Genomic DNA, 16,000 nt, shown 5'->3' with positions numbered 1-16,000 from the left:
TTACACGTTCATGTTAAGACATGCAAGGGAAGGATAGGTTTTATCGTGGCCCATTGACTTTCAGCTATGCAGTGTTGTTTTACTGCCCACTGCATGCAACTCTTTCGACACAAATACAGAGAATGGGTGCCTTATCTAAGATTACTGCTTTGTCAAGACAAGGGGTCAACTACACTCTGCGACAACATTATAAAGGGAGTGAATAGTTGTAGTAAAGAGCTTTATCTACATACTTAGTACCTACTAAAAAAACAAGCAGAGAGCATTTGCATTTCTGCTCTACAGCATCTTAAAAATAGCTAACTGGAATGCAGACCCAGACTGAAAAAAGAAACTAAAATAAAATAAAAAAATGACATGAGTGATATGAGAGGAAAATAAGAGTAAGTAATGTGTGTTGACATAAGTGTATCAGCAGCAGTTGCAGCAGTCATAGTGAGCGTTGTATAACCGGGAGAGCAGAGGTTGTATAACTGTGATGTCATCTGTGCTTCAATGACCTGCTGGCCCAGTGACCTACTTTCCTCCTCCTCTGATCTAACTTAATCACAGCTCCACGGGCAACACGTTCCTGTTATACCAATATCACTACATTCCCTGTCAACAGAAATCCTTCAAAAGCTGACCATTTTACAAAGCAAGTACCTTCACTAAAGGTGTGAGCAGGGAATCACGCTGTCTGCATATCGCATTTCCTCCTTTAATCATAGGATATGCAAAGGCGTCCTGGTGTTCCCTGAGCCTCAGCGGGCACAGATGTCAAGGAAAGGTGCTACATTTTTAACAGTCAATTATCAGTTTTTAGTAATGTCAATCATGTAGACTAGGCAGACGTATTCAAATGAACACACCTCACACAAGTAGAAGCACTTTTGATCCTGAAACACATCAAATCACAGACTGAAAACACTCTTTTATCACCATGTTTCTGTTGCTCACACAGCATTGTTGAATGTGTGCACCCATGCGCAGATGTAGGGCAGCAGAGCTCTGAGGATATGAGTCACTCTTAAGTAGATGTATGGCGCCACTCGACACGCACTCCACCACACCCCGCACTGAGATGCCAGCACAGCAACGGTGTCAACGGGCAACACCATAGCAACCGGCCTCACCGTGCCGATTGAAAATAGCCTAGCTGAAATTCCTCCACAGCTGATACTCCCTCCAACATACACTGAGAATGATTCGACCGTTGGTTAAGGCTGTGGATTTAAAACACTTTGACAGGTCGACCTGCATTAACACACGTGTCATGTGTGTGATGTTCTCTCATGCAGTGGCCGTCATTCTGCATCATTCAGAGGAAACTAATCACAAGCAATCCCTCCCATCCTTATTGTATTATGAAGCAGATTCTTTCCATCAGGAAGAGTGTTTTTACTATTACATTAGGTCGACACAGCAACTAACAAACAGAGAATACAGCAGAGCTTAACAGCTTTCTCTTATGACTCAGTAGGCTCAGAAATTCAAACAGGTTATGTTTAAAATGTGCCAGGTGATGAAAATCCAAATGTAAACCAAAGACCAATAATTAATATCCCCAGGGATACAGCTTTTTACTTTCATAATCCACCACAGAGGATAATATCACTGGACATTAGAATGCCAAAATGAGGACAGAAACTACTTGTTGATATGCAAAGGAGCAGCAGTCCTCTAATCAGAAGCAGACTAAAGCCAAAAAGAGCTTGTTTTGCCATAGTTCTTTAAAATTAAATAGCAGGATGCATCCATTTGAACTAAAATGCTACCAAATTAAACCTTTATATTAGGCTGAAGACAAACAAATGCATAGGATTGTCTGAATGAGATTTGTGCCATATATCTCCTGTGTTCAAAACATTTATACAACTAACAAGTATGTTTTTATATCAGCTTGTACTATTATGTTGTAGTGTGGTTAGGACTGCAATGGGCATAGGGGAAATGTCCAGGTATCTTTCTATTGACAGTCGATTTTCAGTCTTATACTTGATAAAAGGGAATGTCATATGTTTTCTTCATCATCTACGTCACACCCGGACAGCCTAGAGTAGGGGGTTAGTGAACCCTCAAAGATCCCAAGTGTTACAACATAGACCTCGGCTTTTACAACATTTCTAGAAAGACTGGTACATTCAGTCAACCATTTAAAACGTGAAACTCGCTGGTACTGGTAGACACAAAGACAGTCTACAACAAAACCGACGTGGTACTCGGGTTAGGAGCAAATAAAGAGGAGGGGGTGCTTGGTCTCATTCTGCTCCAAGTGTTGGGAAGTATCTAGGATAATGTTATGCAGATTTTAACATCTGGCAAGACTCACTGCCAAAGAGGTCACACAAATCAACAAAAACACATACAAATAAATTACTCAATCACACATCCTGTCTGAGGCAGCTGCATCAAGGCCTAAACATCCTGGTGGCATCCACATAGCAATCAATCAAAGATGTGATTCCCTCGGTTCACAGACATAGAGGTTCCCTTGTCAACATGGGTTTAATACATGCCATGGTCATTTTGCCGGTAAGCAAATAAAATCCACAACACAAGCTTGTCAACACTGCCCACCATACAGCTAAAACATTTTAGCAACTAACCCCTCAACTCTGGGCAGCCAGCTGTGTACCACTCAAAGCACACACATCCACAGGCCCAGCAGCACAAAATGGCTCTTTGTTTTGCATTTTTCCTCCACAGCTCACAGACGGGAATGTTTGAGAGGCAAGCAGCAGTGGTTGGCAGGTGCCCCTCGACTGCTGCTGGCCTCCAGTCCCAGCGGAGCAGGAGCTCAGCCAGGGGCCTCATAACGATGCCAAGTGGGTCATTGGAGTTCAGAAGGATGACTGGCAGCACACGAGAAGCAGTCAAAACTGACTCCAGCCCTTGTGGCCGGTTAGCTCAGTTGGTAGAGCCGGCGCACATATGTAGAGGTTTATTCCTCGACGCAGAAGGTCAAGGGTTCGAGTCTGACCTGTGATTGTTTCCTGCATGTCTTCCCCCCTCTCTCTCCCCTTTCATATCTCAGCTTTCCTATCCATTAAAGTCAGAAAAGCCTGTTAGAAACTAATTGATGCCTTTACATGACTTTGCTCTAAGTGAGTATATGGACTTGTAGTTTCCCATAAGACTTTGCACCACTCTACAGATTGTGTCAAGGCAAAAATCACACTTTATTGAGTGCAGTTAATGTCAGATAAAGAGAACACTTCCATATTCTGCGACTGCACAATTTTTAATTAAACATCTTTCGTTATGCAGAAACAACTGATACAGGATCTGACAACCTCACAAGTCTCATTTAGACATGGACTGTGGTAAATACTTTTTTTATTCCTGAAAGAATTTGTGAATTTATCAATTAGTAAATAGACAGAACACAAATCAACAATTTGAATAACTCATCAATCAAGCAAACATGCAATATTCTAGCTTCTCTAAATCTAAGTCTAAAATAGTCATGAAAATAATGATAAGTTAGAGTCACTGTTAGTTAGCATCATGTTTAAAAATAACCTCAAATTGAAATGTCACGCTGCCTACCTGGGTAGACAGATCAAGGCACGCAAAAGATTTCTACTTTATTACATACAACATTTCTGTGTGAAGCATTTCAACCTATGACGAGAGATAAGAAAGTGAAGCTTTAAATGCTATGCTTTACGATCATTTTAAGATGCAAATATGATTGTTTTGATTGTTATGATGTTTGTTACTTTTATTGTAAACCAGTATTATTACTATTATTGTTTTTTCTATTAACAGATGGCTCAAGTTTGTGGGAGGTGGGCAAGAAGCATATCTTTTTGATGTATTTGAATACATATGTTGAAAGACTGTTGATTGTTTAAAATCAATACAAAAATAAGGATACAAAAAAAAAGATGCAAATATGACTCATAAAAGACACCTTTGGAGATACGCTACATTTGTAAGAATGAATTACAGACTGCAATCCTTTTACACCAACAAAAGAGCTTAGCCGCATGTTGCAGCTAACAATCTCTCAACACGTGCATTATATGCATCACATTCATAGCCTAGTCTTGTGTGCCACATGCTGAATATCTTGTGAGGATTGAGGCTCTAACGATCTTACGAACTTTTTCATAACAGGGACAGATGTAGGCCATGAAGCCATTTGTTTAAAGGGGAACTCTGTGGGTGAATATAACGACACAAGGTAGCTAATCAATAACATCATAATCCAGACTGACTTCAACCCATAGTTTAAGACTATAGTTTGGGTGATATTAAACTGTTAACAAGTTAATACTAAGCATGATTAACACCCAGGTCAAGATTATAAAAAGAGATGTTTGGTTTAAGTTTAGATATTTGGAAGAAAAAGATTCTGTTATTATATTAGTGATATAGCCTAGATTTAAACCTTTTAGTACTAAACCTATTGGGACTTAGATAAATGCAAACAAGTACACACGCACGCAGCTAAAAAAGACAGCAATATTAGCAATACAAACTAATCAAGAGTATCAGCAGATGCAGTCAAAGAAAAAAGAAAATGATTTGAAAGGCTCCAGTGACTGTGTCAACACCATTTCAATTTCATATGCATTATATTCAGGAGAAACATCGACAGACTGCAGATCAAAAATAGAACATTACTGAATGGATGTATAATAGCTCCTGGTGAATTAGGCTTCAAAAGACATTAGCCAAGAGGAAGAGTCCATCCTAGGGCTGTGCAATTAATCTGAATTTTAATCGCGATTACGATTTTGGCTACTAATGATCACAAAAACAGAATAATCGAGAAAAATGACTGTTTTGCACATCACGTTTCGCAAGTAAACTCTTATTTTGTCTTGTGTTCTGAATGAAAACAAAAATGTTCAAATGGGTTTCATGTGTTTTCACTGTTGATTTGTTTAACTTTAAGTTCAATAATTGCAACATCTTCCCAAAAGTCAATGAGTAATCATGTTAAATAATCATAATTTCAATATTGACCAAAATAATCGTGATTATGATTTTGTCCATAATCGAGCAGCCCTTCTCTGACTGACACTAAAGCAGTCCACCGCTGCAACCAAGACCCAAATTACGTAGGTGAAGTCAACCATGTCTTACCTTTTGTCTTTGAGTGATGGCTAATTAAGTAAGCGCTTCACCTCAATACGGATGACTCTGCGGCAACTCTTGTCTGAATTATTGACCTGTTAAACAGAAAGAGAAAAGCTAGACTTACAAATGAGCAAAACAAAACTCACATTTCTGAATCAGAACTAAAACAGCTGGGTCATCATGAGCCTCCCACACACAGCACTGAAGAAATAAGAAACAGCTTTGAACACACACACACACACACACACACACACACAGACACACACAAACACACGGCTTGCACGCTTGGGAGCGCTGCAATTAAAACCTTTTTTATACAGTCTGTTTAAAACTCACAGAAGAAAGTAGTAGTGTTAGTGATGCAGTCGGCTCGTAAAATTAAAAATCAAAGTTATTTAAACATTAAATCGTGAAAAGAGGGTGAATCGAGATTGCGATTTTATAACGATTAATCGTGCAGGCCTAACACACACACACACACACACACACACACACACACACACACCTCTTGAAAGTTCATCCATTAATAACCCGAGCCCCTGGCCATCAGCTGGGAAGGGGATTTACTTCCAGGCAATGTAAACATAAGCATCTGCTCATTATTGTAAAAAGTGATGCTCAAAGTGTGTAAGTGTGCATGTGACTGTATGTTTGAGCACTAGAACGTAGACATTTTAAAACCCTCGTCACGATCAAGAACTTTATCATACTAGCACTTACAAATGGTGTCATAAATTGATTAAATTAATTTGCTACTTGTGTCAATATATTGGCCTTGTATTACAATAGCATTTATTTAAAGGATTCCTGCAGTTTTCTTACAACGCTGTATGTAGCCTTCTTAATTTATCAGTACCTCCAATATCAATATAGAGAAATTCTGTCACTGATTTCTCAAAACCAAGAACTTGATTAAGTGGAATGACTGGAATACCGATCAAAGTGTTTAGTCAAGTAAAAAGTGTTTTTAAACAGATACATATTTAATTTCTAATTATGCTATATGAAACAGAAATGCAGCAAATCTACATATGAGAGGCTGGAACTGGCAAATGTTTCTCTACAGTATTTTCTTTCTGACTTAAACTATTATTGATTAGCAAAAGTGTTGTCAATTAACTTTCTGTTAAAGACTTCAATCAATCAATAATTTCTTTCTGCACTAAATGAATATGTCCTGATCAGGGCTGCACAATATATATCGTGTGTCTGCCCGGTTCAGCTCTGAGATTTTCTCGCATTGCACAGCGCTGTAAAGGAATAATCTCTGAGATTACGTTATGTTCTGCCTCTGGTTTGAAGTGGTGAATGTAGGCTACAGCTCACAGCAACTTAATACTATATAGTGTCTGGCTGTTGTTTGATATTTAGTGTTGGCAAATGGCTTTTTGTTCAGTTTCCTCTTAGCGAAAAAATAGACACGGAAAAGCGTAGCGCCTATTTTTTGCCAACCTTATTCCACACAACAGTCGCGATGTTCCTTTCAGCTATCCGCTCGTGCTCCAGGAAAGTGAAGAAAAGTAAGTTTGGTATATCCAGCAATCATGTAGCTAACGTTGGAAACAGGAAAAGAGTCAAAGGCGGGAAAGTTACCTTCCCACATCCCACAACGATGTGAGTGTCTGGTAGCCTGCCTATGAGTGACATCACGCTCTGTCGGCCACTTGTTGTCTGTAGCTGGTTGTGTTTTGCATGTGTGGGATTGTGAAACATCCTGAAATTTGGGAATTGTCATTTGTTTATTCAAAGTCAAAGACAGTCCAACGTAGTGCTGCTTTGCATATTTTTGTGGGTCTGAGGTGTATGTCACATTTTATTTTTTATTATTAAAAATAATTTTATTTTTTTTACAGTAAATGCATATTGGTTTCATTCAACTACTAATATTCTGTATCAGCCCTGCAAAATCATTATCTGTTGACCCCTAGTAAAAACACATTTAAAGACAAAGGGTCAAACGGATGACATATTTCTTCATTACAATGAACATGGTTAGGGCTGTGTCAGATGGTCTGGAGGCAATTGGTAAAAAAAGCGAGCAGGACAAGTGTGACAGCTGTCTGATAAAGCCAGTTTCAGATTATCTCACAACAAACTATAATTCATTTAAACTGGCAATATAGCTCAACAAACGGCATTAATTACGGCGTGTGAAACAGACCAAATATTGGTGGCACGAGATTAGCTGCTGCAAGGCCGTGAGAGGGAAACGTCAGTGTGTAGCCACAACAAGGCTCTACAGGTACATGGTACAAGTCAGCATATTAAATAGCTGTCATGACACAGTCACATGCCATCTCTTAAATCTGCAGCCAACATTAAGAAGAAGAAAAAGCTAAACTTAGTTAATTTGTTAATGATTCTACACAAAGCCATATCAAACACTGAAGGACTTGGAAAATGAGAAGTTACTCTTTTACCTGATGAATTTAAGCTTATAATATAGTACTATTAGGTCACATTACAAGGTGAAGGCAAAAGTAAAGACTATCAAGACCTATCAAACCCTGCTTTAAATAACCTCACATGACGTAGAGATGGCCCGATACCATTTTTTGCTTCCCGATACCAATTCTGATACCTGAACTTGCGTATCGGCCGATACCGAGTACCGATCCGATACCACTGTGTCATATATTTTATTATGTTTTAACAACTGTATACTACTATCCCTGTATGGATGTGATATGATTTCTATCTTTGTTGTCAGTCTGGCTCAGGTTAAACTCTTTGTGAAACATGAACAAACACAAACAATGAACGCCACAGAACTTTCTTTTATTATGCAGTTTGACAGTCAGTTATAACGGAAAAAGAACATAAATAAACTACTTTAATGTAGATTTTCTTTAGGGCTTTACCATTACATGGTATCGGATCGGTGCATAAACTCCAGTACTTCCCGATACCGATACCAGCGTTTTAGGCAGTATCGGAGGCGATACCGATACTGGTATCAGTATCGGAACATCTCTAAACTTAACCTGGTCGGGCAGGTTTTCGTCAATAAACCTTGAATTTCTCAGTCTCCTCCCTCTGACACAGCGCTCTTTCATTTCCTCATTCATTCATTCATTCATTCGGTCTGTATCAGGCACATTTTAGCGTAGTGTTGTCATCTGCATGAATAAAACGTTTTGGTTTATTAACTGTGTTAGGCAGATTATAAAACGTTTTTTTCTCGAACATGGCATGTCCTTTTGTCGACGATCCTGTTGATGAAAAAGCTGTATTAGCCTACTTCACAGAGAGTTAAATCTGGAGATGATATTGAGGCCCCGACTAGATGTATTTTCATTTCCAGATAACTACCTATTTGAGAGGTATCGTTTTTCTTCAGTCCATCAGATATGCACATAACTTATCCATCCTCATATCACCAACATCCACCATCCAACATCCCAGCAGATTCTTTGTGTCGCATGATGTTTTTTTGCAAACAGCAGTTTTCTTTACATGATGCGGAGCATATTAGTAAAGCCACTGTATGCAGAGCCGTCAGAAAAATGTGCCTCGCTCTGTTTTGTAAAGTAGTGTTCCCTGGACACAAACCAGTGAGAGCCATTAAAAAGAAATAAATGATTATAAATTATAGTTCTGTTAATGACGTGGTGGTGCAGCAACCTCAGAATGGGATTAGTAGTGGTTTACTTTTTCGCCCGCAGGACTGCACCTAAATGAAATTATAGGTGTAGGCTAATACCATTCCAGTTTTCACCAGCAATATTATAGGTTACCTGTGATTAAATATGAAATCAATACACTATATTAGAGCTTACGCATTGACTCGAGCAGCAATTTTCTCCCACACCAATTCTCGCTATTTTGCAGCAGAGGCCGTGTTGCTTTTTTTAAACAAAATACATGTTCAAACTCGCTGTATGTGCGTGTGAGTATTTCCGCCAACCAGTTTGTTTGTGGTTGTTACCATGGTGAATCGTAGTATCATGGCTCCATTCATGCTGCCTTTTTATTGTGGTGGTGTATGCGCGTGAACCTACTCTTGAGTGGATTGAACCAACTCAAATCAGCTGTTCTGGAACCAAAAACTCAGTTTCCCATCTCGGGGTAAATCAACTCAGAGATCAGGGTTAGACTCAGAGTTTGTTAAACCTCCTTCCCAGGGCTTAATTTAAGCCGGAACATGTTCCGGCACCTCCGACGTTGGATCCAGAACCTTTTTTATTGGATCCGGCACCTCGAGTGACACTATGAAAAATGAATCGCCTAAATGAAAAAAATTAATTACTGTTTGTGTAGTGTTCAATGTTGTTATTCAATGTTGATTAATTGGCTGATTTTTGGCTTTTTTTTTTTTACATAATCGGCATCGGCCAATATCCCAGTATATCAAGCCGATTAATAGGCAGGCGTATCTGCGGGCAGCCTAGTGTTAAAAACATGAATAGGTGACATTTTTTACAGCCACCCAGACCAAGCCCCCAGGAAGAGCACCAAGTCTAAAAGCATGGGCTTAGCGGATAACGGTGGTACTGCACCCCATGGCCCAGAAAGACTTTTCACAGAGACTTTGCATGGCGAAAGAAAGGTCTATATTTCAGCGGATAATTTGTTTCTGGGTATATCAACTTACCAGCCCGAACACTGAAAGGGTCCTTGTTTAAAACGTCACGTTTTTAACATTTTTAACATTCACTAGAAGCGAATCCAGAATTATTAAATTTGGCATGATGAACGCGCATAGTGGACGCAAGCAGAGCCGCAGGACTGCGCCCGCCCGCTCACATGACTGTTCTCCCGAGCTCATGTAGCTAGCTGTAATAATGGATATAGCTAATGGTTGTAATTCACCATATGTTCTATTAATACGTCCATGGTATTATCTTATGAAGTTATGATACATCCGAGGGATGTATGTAGCTATGCTGTAAAGCCTGTTAGCTACGTGGATGTAACGTCATTAGCGTTTCCCAAACTGGCGGGCTATCGGCTAGCTAGCTAGTTACTAACATCAGGGGTAGCTAGCATGGCTGTATTAAGATCTATACATAGCTAGCTATATGCCTACATAACGTTACTACAGACATAGTGATTACATCGCCTTGGTTCTTTCTTATGATACATCCAAGGGCTGTATGCTGTAAAGCTTGTAACGTGGATGAGAGCTAAAGCCATGGATGAACTTTGTTCACGAAACTGCAGGCTAACAGCTAGCGCTAGTTAGTAGCACAACATAATTATTAAATCTCCTTGGTTGTCTAGCTAAATACATCTATCGTTTATTTAGCCCAGCATGTAAACGACAACGAAAACACAATGTTTAACGTTAGTGAATATTTTAGACAAGGAAAACGGCGAGTTCATGAGTTCGGCACTTGTAAGAGACACGAGAGAGAAGCTCATGAACGCACATGTTGCTACCAGTTGCTACGACAATACAAACAAATTGTTGCTAGTGCACATGTCCATCGTGAGCCTACCAGCGTTATGGGCCAACAATGCGGAAGCACGCTCCATGTTTGCTTAATGCGCTTTTGAGCACTCTCATTGGAATATACAGGGCTTCCCGCCGAACACTGTATCCAGTTCTCTTAATACATCCATGACCCAGACCAGCTGCCTCTAGAGATGGCCCGATATCATTTTTTGCTTCCCGATACCGATTCCGATACCTGAACTTACGTATCGGCCGATACCGAGTACCGATCCGATACCAGTGTGTCATATATTTTATTATGTTTTAACAACTGTATACTACTATCCCTGTATGGATGTGATATGATTTGTTGTCTGTCTGGCTCAGGTTAAACTCTTTGTGAAACATAAATGCCACAGAACTTTCTTTTATTCTGCAGTTTATAACGGAAAAATAACAAACTACTTTAACGTAGATTTTCTTTCGGGCTTTATTACGTGGTATCGGATCGGTGCATAAACTCCAGTACTTACCAATACCGATACCAGCGTTTTAGGCAGTATCAGAGCCGATTCCAATACTAGTATCGGTATCGGAACATCTCTAGCTGCCTCCAGCCCCTCCCCTCGTGAATTCTTGCGCCGTGTGTCTCGCACAGTCACTTCAGGCTCACGCCGCCTTCACACTGGCAGTTGAAATCAGCTCTGATACGGCTTCAAAACGACCGGAAGTCATTCATTTCCTATGGAGATTCACAGACTACATGCGAATGGGTCCGAACGAGTGTGGTGCGGAAAAAATCGTGTCAGTTGGTCATCCGGATGCGTTAAAAAAAATTTAACTCTTGCAAAAGGCTACGGACGGTTCCTATCCGACAATTCCAGCGGAAGTTAGCTTTTCTATGGTACTGATGAACAAACCTGCTAATGCTAATTGGTTAGCTAGCAACAGACATGGAACTATTGACATTATACCGCTATATCACATTTAACCGATGTGACATGTCAACGTCCTGGACAACTTTTCTCCACGCAGCAGCCTTTCTATTTATATCTGTATAAGAGAGGTCATAGAGAATCGTACATTCAGACACTTATCAGTCGTTCTAGTCTCTCTACCCTTTTTGTGAGTCGCTTCCGAAGCTTTTCAACGGTGTAGTACGATGTCCGCTGGGGGCGTATTGCGGAGCTGATTTCAACGGCCAGTGTGAAGGCGGCGTCAGACGCTACCGTTAGTAGTAGCATTCTGCGGGTGTTCTTGTCTTGGGATTAACTGTAGTAATAAAACCGCACAAAACACCGCGGCCACATCGCTGTTGAAGCTCCCCGAATGTCATTTATCAGAGCCTGGTTGTTACCCCTATCCGTGGCAGTCTCATCCACTCCTATAACGGAGCTAACTGGAGCTAACCGCTAACGGAGCTAACCGCTAACGGAACTAATCATTGCTAACAGAGCCTTCAGTTCTCCGTGCCTGTATCCATTAACTGCATCTATGGACTCGAGCACAAATAAAACCCTTCATTTTATTAAACTGGCTGGACGAGTTTTAAATTACAACTAAGAGTTGTTTGAATGACAGAAATCTGCTCAGATAAGATCCTAATGAGTGCAACAGGACATAAAACAGTAGGGTCCCCAAAACACAGATACAAATGAACAATGATCTAACAAACAAGGTGAACAAGAACTGACTTTAGAGAGCCCTAGTCTGATTCAACAGGAACACCAATAGTGTTGAGATTAATAATAACATGTCACTTTCTGTGAAGCTTGCAGATTTGTATTCTCAGAAGTTTAATAAATGCTGCTAAGTGCACTAAACTTTATTTTTTCATTGAAAAGTTTATTTGACAAAGTTTATTTTCTTCTTACCTGTTTTGTTTATTTAATATATTTTAAAGAGGGAGGGGAGGCACTTCAAGTGACACATGCGCTTGTGCTGGTTGAGATTGGTGTTAGCCTCGTTTCACTCATGTCAAAAAGACAACTAAGTTTGCTTAACTTGTTCAAATCATGGATGTATTAAGAGAACGGTTCAAATATGCTGGTCAGTCGGATCCCAAACGAGCAAAAGTCATTTCCGCCGATCAAGAATGTGGAGACATTACATTTCGCACCAATGCAGTGCATGTTCTGAAATTAAAATAAACATTGCCCTGATGTACTCACACAGCGTTGTTTAGGTTTTTTTAGTCAGAGAAGCTACGCAGGCAGTGTAATTTGTTTTTGTTCCGTTACCTCCAACCCCCGTTTTGAGTCGCCGGATCCACCACCCCTATGCGCTCCGTGACCTCCCACTTTACAAATGAAGCACTGCGCCTTCCTGAAATGGGCCTCAGATGATGTCAAAGTCAGGTTCAAAACACAGAGTCAAGTTTTTAACCACATGATAGCAGGTCTGACAGACTGTAGCATACATACGGTCTAAAGACACTTACTTCAAGGTTTCTGAACAAGGCATGAAAGCCTTGGGCTTGTAAATCTGATACTTGAATTGTCTACCACTTTGGTTGTTGTAACAAATGTCACACTAATATTCACAACAGGAGATTTCCCTGAGGTGGTGACACTATAGAAGTCATGCTTGAGACTAGAGATGTTCTAGTCTCAAGTATCAGCGGCCCCGATACTGCCTAAAACGCTGGTATCGCTATTGGGAAGTACTGGAGTTTATGCTCCGAGCCGATACCATGTAATAAAGCCCTAAAGAAAATCTACGTTAAAGTAGTTTATTTATGTTCTTTTTCCGTTATAACTGACTGTCAAACTGCATAATAAAAAAAAGTTCTGTGGCGTTCATTGTTCATGTTTCACAAAGAGTTTAACCTGAGCCAGACTGACAACAAAGATAGAAATCATATCACATCCATACAGGGATAGTAGTATACAGTTGTTAAAACATAATAAAATATATGACACAGTGGTATCGGATCGGTACTCGGTATCGGCCGATACGCAAGTTCAGGTATCAGAATTGGTATCGGGAAGCAAAAAATGGTATCGAACCATCTCTACTTGAGACACTGAATGTCCAGTTCACATTTAGAGCCGCTGCACTAAGCCCAAGGCCTCGACAATAACACAGACGTTGAGTGAACTTTTAATTCCACCTAAGCTGCAGAAGCAAAACAACACTGTCTGCAATAAAGCCCAAGAACATCACATCTGAATCAACGCAGACTCATCTGTATCAGAAGAGTCTGACATGACAGGCGTAAAGTAATTACATTATTAGGCGTAGCGCATAATAATGTAATCCGTATGTTATTCTCTCTCCCCCCCCACCCCGTCTAATGTTGTCACACCCCCTCATGTTTAAAGACAATTTGCTAGTGTTCTGCTGCCAAGTTTGCCCACTATTCTTTCAGAACTACTATACACAAAACACATTGTATGTGCCAGTTAGATTTTTAACAAACTTGGAGAAACTTGTTAAACTTAATTAACATGTTCCAATGTGTAAAAGATGCCAAGCAACAATGAAACACAATGGATAGTAGATAGCGGAAATAGTTTCCTCTCTTCACCTGCAGCCAGCCAGTGCCAGCAACAAAAAAAAGGTGTCAAAGTATTTCTCCACGATCCACTATCAGCTCCAACAAACTATGTATAGTAAAAATGTATTAAGTCTCTGTGTGTAAAACGCCTGTAATGTCTTACAGTATTATTTAACAATGGCCTATGTTCAATGGATACAACATGAACTAGCCTGACTAAATGAGAATACAAAAGAGCTTGTCTTCGCACCCTATTCTGTTGACATTTTTAGGAACCAAAATCATACATTACTCTTACCCATTTGTTCTATGCATGTTGCAGGTTCACAAACAAAAACACATTTGACCCTCATCAGACTGCTATTTAACTTAACAGGTATGATCCAGAGCCTGGTAAAGCCAGACAGGTAGAACAGCAAAAATGAATAGATAAAGTGGCTGATCAATGTCATAACTGTTGAATGGGGAGCAGCAGAATAGATGAATGCGAAAACTAGACTGGAATTGGAGAGAAACGCAGCTGCCACAGATCTATTAATTAACACCAGGGGGGAAAAACAGGCATACCGTTAAAAAGAGCCAGTAGATGTGGACAGACTGTGCCGGTAAGATGTGGACGGTCGTAAAATATCTCAAGTCACCTGAACTGAAGTCAGCTTTGAAGTGACAAACCACTGATAGCACGTCTATCTGTCTCCCTACTGCCGGTGATACCGGCCGGTTGCCGGGCAGTGATTGCTAGAAGCCGGCTAACGCCACCTAGCTTGCTTGCTAACATCAATTACAGCAACAAAACAACAGCTTTATAGTTTGCCACACTTACTGCGACATATGACACACACACTGCCATGGCACCGTTTATTCGTGACAAATTAAAAAAAGCCGTTTTTTTCGCTGGCTAGTGACTTTACAATAAAATAATTGCGAGCATTCAACTCGTCCGCAACAATATAACGTTATATGTATATGTCAACCCACTTTTAGCTGGAGCTAGCTAGCTTACGTGCAGCATTAAAACGTTAGATAATAATGTGGGTCACTGGGCCTTTGGCCAGACTCTGTCACCAAATGAGCACAAGCTAAACTGTTCCGTTTGTAGCTTTACGTGTGTCAATAGTAACGTTACACAGAGAGGCTGCCGATATAGCGATATAAATACAGAGCAGAGTTCACCGGTAGAGATGTCACACTTACCCCGAACAGTCTCCCCTTTCATCGGGATATCCCTACACCCAGTGGCGCTGCTGACGGTTGACTGCGCAGGGCTCAGGCATATATGGCAGAGGCAGACTGACTGGAGTCAAAGGGGCCTACCACCGCTATAACTCCAGATAACACACATGCCTGGTCAGAGAAAGGTGATCGACATTCTGGTTTACATTACCAGGATTTCTTTATCACACGCAGGTACCTGTTCTGCTAGCCTATAGGTTTTTTTAGTTGATACAGTGAGGCTAAAATCTGTCAGATTAACCTGAACCACTTGTGGAAAGGCAAAATTCAAGAGCAGTACATTGTTGCTTTTAACCCTTACACTACTTTTAACTACTTTTATAAAAGAAGTAGTCCATTCTGATAGACCTTGTGCTGTCATAATGAGCTACGCCACTTTAAACTACATTTATAGAGGAAGTAGTCCATTCTGATAGATATTTCCCACCTGTCAGAATTAGCTACTCTACTTTTAACTACATGTATAGTCAATTCTGAGATATTTCCTACCTGAAAGAATGAGCTACCCTACTTTTAACTATTTGTGTGGATGTAGTAGGCCATTCTTATACATATTTCATACCTGACAGAATGAGCTACTCTACTTTTAACTACATTTATATAGGAAGTAGTCCATTCTGATAAATAATTCCTACCTATCATAATATTTTTAACTACATTTATTGAGTAAGTAGTCCATTCTGATGGATATTTCCTACCTATCATGATGAACTCCCCTACATTAATTACATTTAGAGTAAGTAGTCCATTGGAATAGATACAGTATTTCCCACCTAACAGAATGAGCTACTCTACTTTTAACTACATTTATAGTCAAT

The 16,000-nt window shown here is 40.1% G+C and overlaps 1 protein-coding gene across 3 annotated transcripts in view; it reads right to left on the bottom strand.

Moving 5' to 3' along the window:
- Positions 1 to 15,515, bottom strand: part of clocka (clock circadian regulator a) — a 30,222-nt gene extending 14,707 nt beyond the window's left edge. Inside the window, exons 1-2 of one of the 3 annotated variants that reach the window (XM_078259706.1) lie at positions 15,144 to 15,515; positions 5,080 to 5,165 (exon numbers count right to left, since the gene is read on the bottom strand). The gene's annotated coding sequence lies outside the window, so the exon portion shown is untranslated. The remainder of the gene's footprint in view (positions 1 to 5,079; positions 5,166 to 15,143) is intronic. The other 2 variants (XM_078259705.1, XM_078259704.1) reach the window with 2 other exon arrangements.
- Between the last annotated feature and the right edge of the window lie 485 nt (positions 15,516 to 16,000).

This window comes from Sander vitreus, chromosome 9 (assembly GCF_031162955.1).
Source record: "Sander vitreus isolate 19-12246 chromosome 9, sanVit1, whole genome shotgun sequence".
Lineage (NCBI taxonomy): Eukaryota > Metazoa > Chordata > Actinopteri > Perciformes > Percidae > Sander > Sander vitreus.
Note: the sequence above shows the minus strand (reverse complement) of the source record. Positions and strands in the feature narration are given on the sequence as shown.